The 6,620-nt window shown below is 38.4% G+C and overlaps 1 protein-coding gene and 1 pseudogene across 2 annotated transcripts in view; one reads left to right on the top strand and one right to left on the bottom strand.

Annotated features, from left to right (window-relative positions):
* The window catches only part of PHTF2 (putative homeodomain transcription factor 2), a 179,897-nt gene that overhangs the window by 51,829 nt on the left and 121,448 nt on the right, over positions 1–6,620 (top strand). The gene's annotated exons all lie outside the window — the stretch shown is intronic.
* LOC136383943 (ubiquitin-conjugating enzyme E2 E3 pseudogene) lies at positions 5,730–6,569 on the bottom strand (annotated as a pseudogene).

Below are 6,620 nucleotides of genomic sequence, written 5' to 3' on the forward strand. Positions count from 1 at the left end.
GCCTTGACTGGGGGGCTTCAGCAGACCGAATAACCCCTTGCTCAAGCCAGTGACCTTGGGTCCAAGCTGGTGAGCTTTTTGCTCAAACCAGATGAGCCCTCACTCAAGCTGGCGACCTCAAGGTCTCGAACCTGGGTCCTCCGCATCCCAGTCTGATACTCTATCCACTGTGCCACCGCCTGGTCAGGCACTCGGCAATTTTTTTAATGACTTTGTCTGTGCTGCACACACTCCTTCTATCTGACCAAAAAATTGAGTTTAAGGCAAGATCAAAGATTGGCACCTCATCTCCAGGGCCACAGTGATCTGGTTAGGTATATCTGATGACCCAAACTTTCTTTCTACAAACTTTTTTTTTTTTTTTTTAATTAGAACAGCTGGAAAAGACTAGTTTCTTTCATTGAGGAGCTAGAAGGATAAAAGCCTGTGGGCATATTACCACAACATGGAGAAAGTTGTGGACAGAGAGAATGAGGTAGTAATAGACAGAGTGGGTCAGGAATGGGGAAAAAAGAGACAACCACAGGCCAGCATGGTACTCTGGTCTCTGGATTCACTCCACCCTGAAAATTTACTTTCACTTGACCTTTGAGTTCTTAGCCATGTCAGCCAGTAAAATACCTCTGTTTTGTTGAAGCTAGTTTGACTTGAATTTTTACTTACAAAAGAGAGATCCTGACTAATGTATAGAGGCTATATTTTATTATAACTTTTATTGAAGGATGACATATACTCAGAAAACCACACAGATTATGTGTTCAGCTTGATGAATTTTACAAACCAAACTCCTGTTTATGTTCAGGACTTTTGTGTCTTGTTTGTAAAACAGGACTCCTATCAAGAAAGAGAATGTTACCAGCTCTGTAGAAACCTCCGTATTCCCTTTCAGTCACAGCCTGCCTGCTTTCAGGGTGACTGCTATATGAGACAGGATATCTTAACAGGCTTTGGCATCAGAAAGTAGAGATTTGAATTCTTGTTCTTTTTTTAAAAAAAATTTATTTAATTTATTATTTCTTTTTAATTTTTTTTATGTATTCATTTTAGAGAGGTGAGGGAGAGACAGAGAGAGAGAGAGAGAGAGAGGAGAGGCAGAGAGAGAGAAGGGAGGGAGGAGCTGGAAGCATCAATTCCCATATGAGCCTTAACCAGGCAAGCCCAGGGTTTCAAACAGGAGACCTCAGCATTTCCAGGTCGACTCTTTATCCACAGGTCAGGCTCTAATTTATTTTATTTATTTATTTATTTATTTTTGTATTTTTCTGAAGCTGGAAATGGGGAGAGACAGTCAGACAGACTCCCACATGCGCCTGACCGGGATCCACTCGGCACGCCCACCAGGGGCGATGCTCTGCCCACCAGGGGGCGATGCTCTGCCCCTCCGGGGCATCGCTCTGCCGCGGCCAGAGCCACTCTAGTGCCTGGGGCAGAGGCCAAGGAGCCATCCCCAGGGCCCGGGCCATCTTTTGCTCCAATGGAGCCTTGGCTGCGGGAGGGGAAGAGAGAGACAGAGAGGAAGGAGGGGGTGGGGGTGGAGAAGCAAATGGGCGCTTCTCCTATGTGCCCTGGCCGGGAATCGAACCCGGGTCCCCTGCACGCCAGGCCGACGCTCTACCGCTGAGCCAACCGGCCAGGGCCTCTAATTTATTTTTTAAGTGAGAGAAGGGGAGATAGTGAGACAGACTCCCACATGTGCCCTGACCGGGATCTACCCAGCAACCTGGTCTGTGGCCAATGCTCAAATCAACTGAGCTATCCTCAGCACCTGAGGCTGATGCTCGAATCAGTTAAGCCACTAGTGAGAGGGGAAGAGAGAGAGAAGGGGGGAGAGGAGAAAGAAGCAGATGGTCACTTCTCCTGTGAACCCTGACCAGGAATCAAACCTGGAACGTCCATACGCCAGGCCAATGTTTTATCCACTGAGCCAACTGGCCAGGGCCAAGAATTCTTGTCCTTGAAAGCCTATATGATTTTGGACAAGTTGCTTAACTTTTCTGAATTTCACTCTCTTTATGTATATAAATATTATCTCTTATGTTTATTTGAGGATTAATTGATACACAGGGTAAGCCTTCAATAAACAGAAATTATTTCTATTATTATTACTTCATATTCCTCACACTTATCAGATGAATTGCTCCCAAACTTAACAGTGCTTTATTTCATGCATTCTGAAAATTTTCAAAGGCTAAGAAGATTCTTACTTGTAAATGAAAAACCTAAAATGTCAGACTTCTAACATTCATTATTAGAACAGTAAGGATTTAGTTAGTTGATGACTGTTATCTAACAGCAAAATCATGATTAAGTGTAATTTATAAACCTCAACTTTCTTTGCTTTAGTCACTGATCATGTTTTCTACCTCTTCTTTTTTTAATGTCACTTGCTTGCCAAAAATAACAATTGTCCTAGCAGAAACAGATTGGTTAATTTAGTTGCTGAAATATGTACCTTTTCACTTAAGATTTTTCTCCATTTTTGTTGTGAAGTTCTTAATTTTCCACCCTCACACTCTCCAGTTTGGGTATCTCTAGCATAAATAAATAATTTAGGTTTTAGGTTTTTTTGTTGTTTTGTTTTAGGGTTTTTTTTGGGGGGGTGTTGTTGGGTTTTTGTGGTTGTTGTTGTGTTTTAGAGAGAGACAGGGAGGAAGAGACAGGAACATTGAGTCGTTTTTGTGTGTGCCCTGACCGGGGATCGAACCAGCAATCTCTGTCTGTGCTTCTGAACAATGCTCCAGCCAACTGAACTGTCCGGCCAGGGCTTAATTTTTTTTATTGATTGATTGATTTTTAGAGAGAGGGAAGAGGGGAGGGAAGCATTCATTTGTTGTTCCACTTAGTTATGCATTCATTGGTTGCTTTCCATGTGTGCCCTGACCAGAGATCGAACCTACAACCTTGTTTTGGAACGACACGCTAATCAACTCAGCCAACCGGACAGGGCAAGTTTTAGTTTTATTTACAAGAAATGAAGAAACTATCAAGATAGTTTATTTTAGAGATCATCTAGTTCCTGTTAAACTTTTTGCTTTATAAGTAGAAAAACTAGTACCTATAGACCTAATAATACCTTGATCATAGTCATGAAATAGTGATAAAACCAAAACTCAGGTCTGCTGGCTTTGATGCCACTCTGCCTTGTATACCAATGTGCTTTCGAAAACAGACCAAAAAAACTTTTATGAAATTAATTTGTTTAATTTGAGAGTTTTTTTAAAAAAAGATTACTTCTGATGTGAGAGTGTTTGGGGAGATATACATCTTTTAAAAAAATGTGATTAGTATTATATATACACACATAATGATTTAACAACAGTAATGGTAGTGACGATGATGGTGGTGTTATAATACCACCACACATTTAAATAGTATTCTTTTTTAGAGTGCTTCTATATATATTTTCATGGTTTGATTTATTGTGATAATGAAATAGATTATTAACTCAATGGTTATGTTAAGATATTACAACAAATTTTATTAGCTTTTAGGACTTTTGTAACAAAGGATCACAAACTGGATAGCTTAAAACAACAGGAGTTTATTTTTTTTCACAGTTTAGGAGGCCAGAAGTCCCAAATCAAAATTTCAGCAATGTTGATTCTGGCTCTGAAGGCTCTGAGGGGAAAACTGTCCCCTGTGTGTCTCTGAGCTTCTGGTCAACACAATCTTTGGTGTTCCCTGCCTTGTAGATTTGTCCTTCCAATCTCTGCCCTCATCGTCACATTGCCTTCTTCATTTTGTTTCTGTGTCCTCTCCTCCTCTTATCAGGATACCAGTCATTGGAGTTAGGGTCCACCCTAAATCTGGGATGACTTCATCTTGAGATACTTACCGGCAAAGACTCAATTTCCAAATGAGTTAACAGTCCAAGGTTGTGAGCAGACATGAATTTTTGTGGGATCCTATTCTACTCACTACAGAAGTATAACTAAAGAATGTGATTGGTTTTAGTTGATTCCATGTAAAGATGTGTAGCTTCATTTTCTTCTGTGTAGCTGTATTCTAAACCATCAGTATTGAACTGAGTAAAAGAGAACCAAGATCCTTAATATTTTCTTTATGTTCTTAAAAGGTAAGGTTTTTGATCACTTAGCTCCTCCTATATAAAATGTTGAGGAATAAATTTTGTACAGAATTAAGCACAATTTTCTGCTTTTAGTTCTTATTAAATACATAAATATTTGTTTTTTATTTTAATCCAACTATAACAAGGTTAATGTCCTAATTTTAATAAATAATGATACATTCTTTCTCTTTTAAAGAAGTTCATATAAGTTAAACCACATAATTCTCAATCTTTCAGTCTTGGAGAATCATCAAAGCTATATATATATTTAAAATTTTTCTATTGATTTTAGAGAGAGCAAGCTAAAGGGAGACAGAGAGAGAAGCATCAACTCATTGTTCCACTTAGTTTCATTTAGTGGCGCATTCATTGATTGCTTCTTGTATGTGCCCTGACATGGGATCAGACTGCAACCTCAGTGTGCTGGAGGACGCTTTATCCACTGAGCCACCCAGCCAGGGCAGTAAAGCTACTTTTTGATAGATTATTGACTGTCTCTTATGCCAGTTGTTTCTTTTAGGACCAAACAATATTATATTGTATGTAAAAGTAAATATTTATTGATATATCAAATATTAATCTGTTGTTTTAGACATAAAATTGTAGTTGGGTTGAAGTCTGAAGTTTTAAAAATTCAAACTTACTAAACAAAATATATGAGAATATAAATTTTTATTATACCTGTAGGTTATTTTTTTGTTTTTGTTTTTTTGTTTTCAAGATGGTTTAATGAGGTACAGAAAAGGTTATAATAGCCAATATACTTGGCATTTCTTGTCTAACTGATGAACTTATGAATTTTTGAGAATGTTTCTTAAAACATGCTTTTCAGTGATTTATTTAGTCAGAACATATTTTTTGCCCTTTAAAAAGGAATATCTCCTCGGGGTGACACTAGAATCTATGTAAACACAATCAATTTAAATCATTAAAAAAAAAAAGGAATATTTCTGTCAATCCTCCAGTTTTAATCTATAATTTAAGCTTCTAATTAGGGCTTTACCACCCAAACTTAGCATTAGGATTTTGGCATAACATAAATATTGCACATTTTTTGTTTTTCAGTTCCCAAGTTATACAGCTAGCCATTTTTTGGTGTGTGGAATACTTTAAAGTAACTGGTAATCAGTTTCTCTTTAATTTGAAATAATTATTGAATGTCATAATTTTAATTACTACTTGGTTTTTGTTTTTAAGATTTCAAATGTATTCTATTTAATAATTCATTTATTTGTACTAGTCTTTAATGATCAATATCTTCACATCCGCATTTTTATTTCATGAACAATCATCTCAGACAAACCTAACAAGACTGACTTAAAACATGACAGGAAACTAGGCCATCAGGAGCATGTTTATTGTGTTTGAGATAATACATCAGGTGCTCTCTGAGCTACAAAGGGTAAAAGGAAATCCTCTCATTACAAACTGACAAAGGTAAAAGGTAAAACGTTTTTCACAACAGCATTAACCACATACTCAGAAATAGATCTGGGTTTAATACAAATGACATAATTCCTAGTCATCTACAGTTACTTTTATAACTTCACACAGATAATGAATTAGGCTAAAATGCACTATAATATTTGGTAGACTTCAGGACCAGTATCCTTAGTACATCACAAATACATTTTGATATCCCAAAGAAGCAAGACTTGCAAGTAGACATTTTAAACATAACTAATCTACAGCTACAAAGTCCTACTCTTGATAGCATTTACCTTTTTGGGGAGTCTCCCAGTCTCCAAAGGATAAAAGCAGAGAGTAGAATCAGTATAACATATACACAGAAGTCCGTATTGTAAAGGCTATAAAGATTTGCAGCACAGTGAGAAGATGCCTTCTGCTCCTTCCCACTGCATACAAATTATGTGAATTATGTCACGTCTCTCTTGGTCCACTGTCTGGCTATCCTGTCATGTTCTGCTCTGTTGGTCAAATACTGAGTGGCTATGCTTCCAACCAGAGGATCTGCAGGGTTGCAGTCTGTCAAAAGAGAACAAATTGACAGCAAAACCTTTGAAATAGTCAAAGCAGGACTCCAGTTGTCTTTAAGGATGTCCAGACAGATGACTCCCTGACTGTTGATGTTGCAGTGATAGATTCTGGTCCGGAAAGTAACCTTGGGTGGCTTAAAAGGATAATCGGATGAAAATGTGATATCCAGAAAAAATACACCACCTTCATATACAGAACCTGGTGGACCAAGTATAGTCGATCTCCATTCGTAAATGTTATCTCCTTTAGGCCCAGCACTGCAGTGAGGAGGAGGATCAAGGGTTATTTCAGCTAGCTCCTTCTGAATCCTTTTAGCACTAGTGGATAACTTAGCAGTGGTTTTGCTAGAGAGTTTGGTATTTTTCTTCTGCTGAGTGGCAGAAGGTTTTCTTTCTTCTTGTTCTTCAGGCTGTGGAGCGGCTGGGTCTCTCTGGTCTGCATCTGAACTACCACTGCTGGTGCTGGGACTCTCATCATCGGACCTTTGCCTATTGCTGGACATCTTGATGAAGCTATTCCTTGGAAAACTCAGCCGCCCGCCCGGCCCGCTCGC

This window comes from Saccopteryx leptura, chromosome 12 (assembly GCF_036850995.1).
Source record: "Saccopteryx leptura isolate mSacLep1 chromosome 12, mSacLep1_pri_phased_curated, whole genome shotgun sequence".
Taxonomy (NCBI): Eukaryota; Metazoa; Chordata; class Mammalia; order Chiroptera; family Emballonuridae; genus Saccopteryx; species Saccopteryx leptura.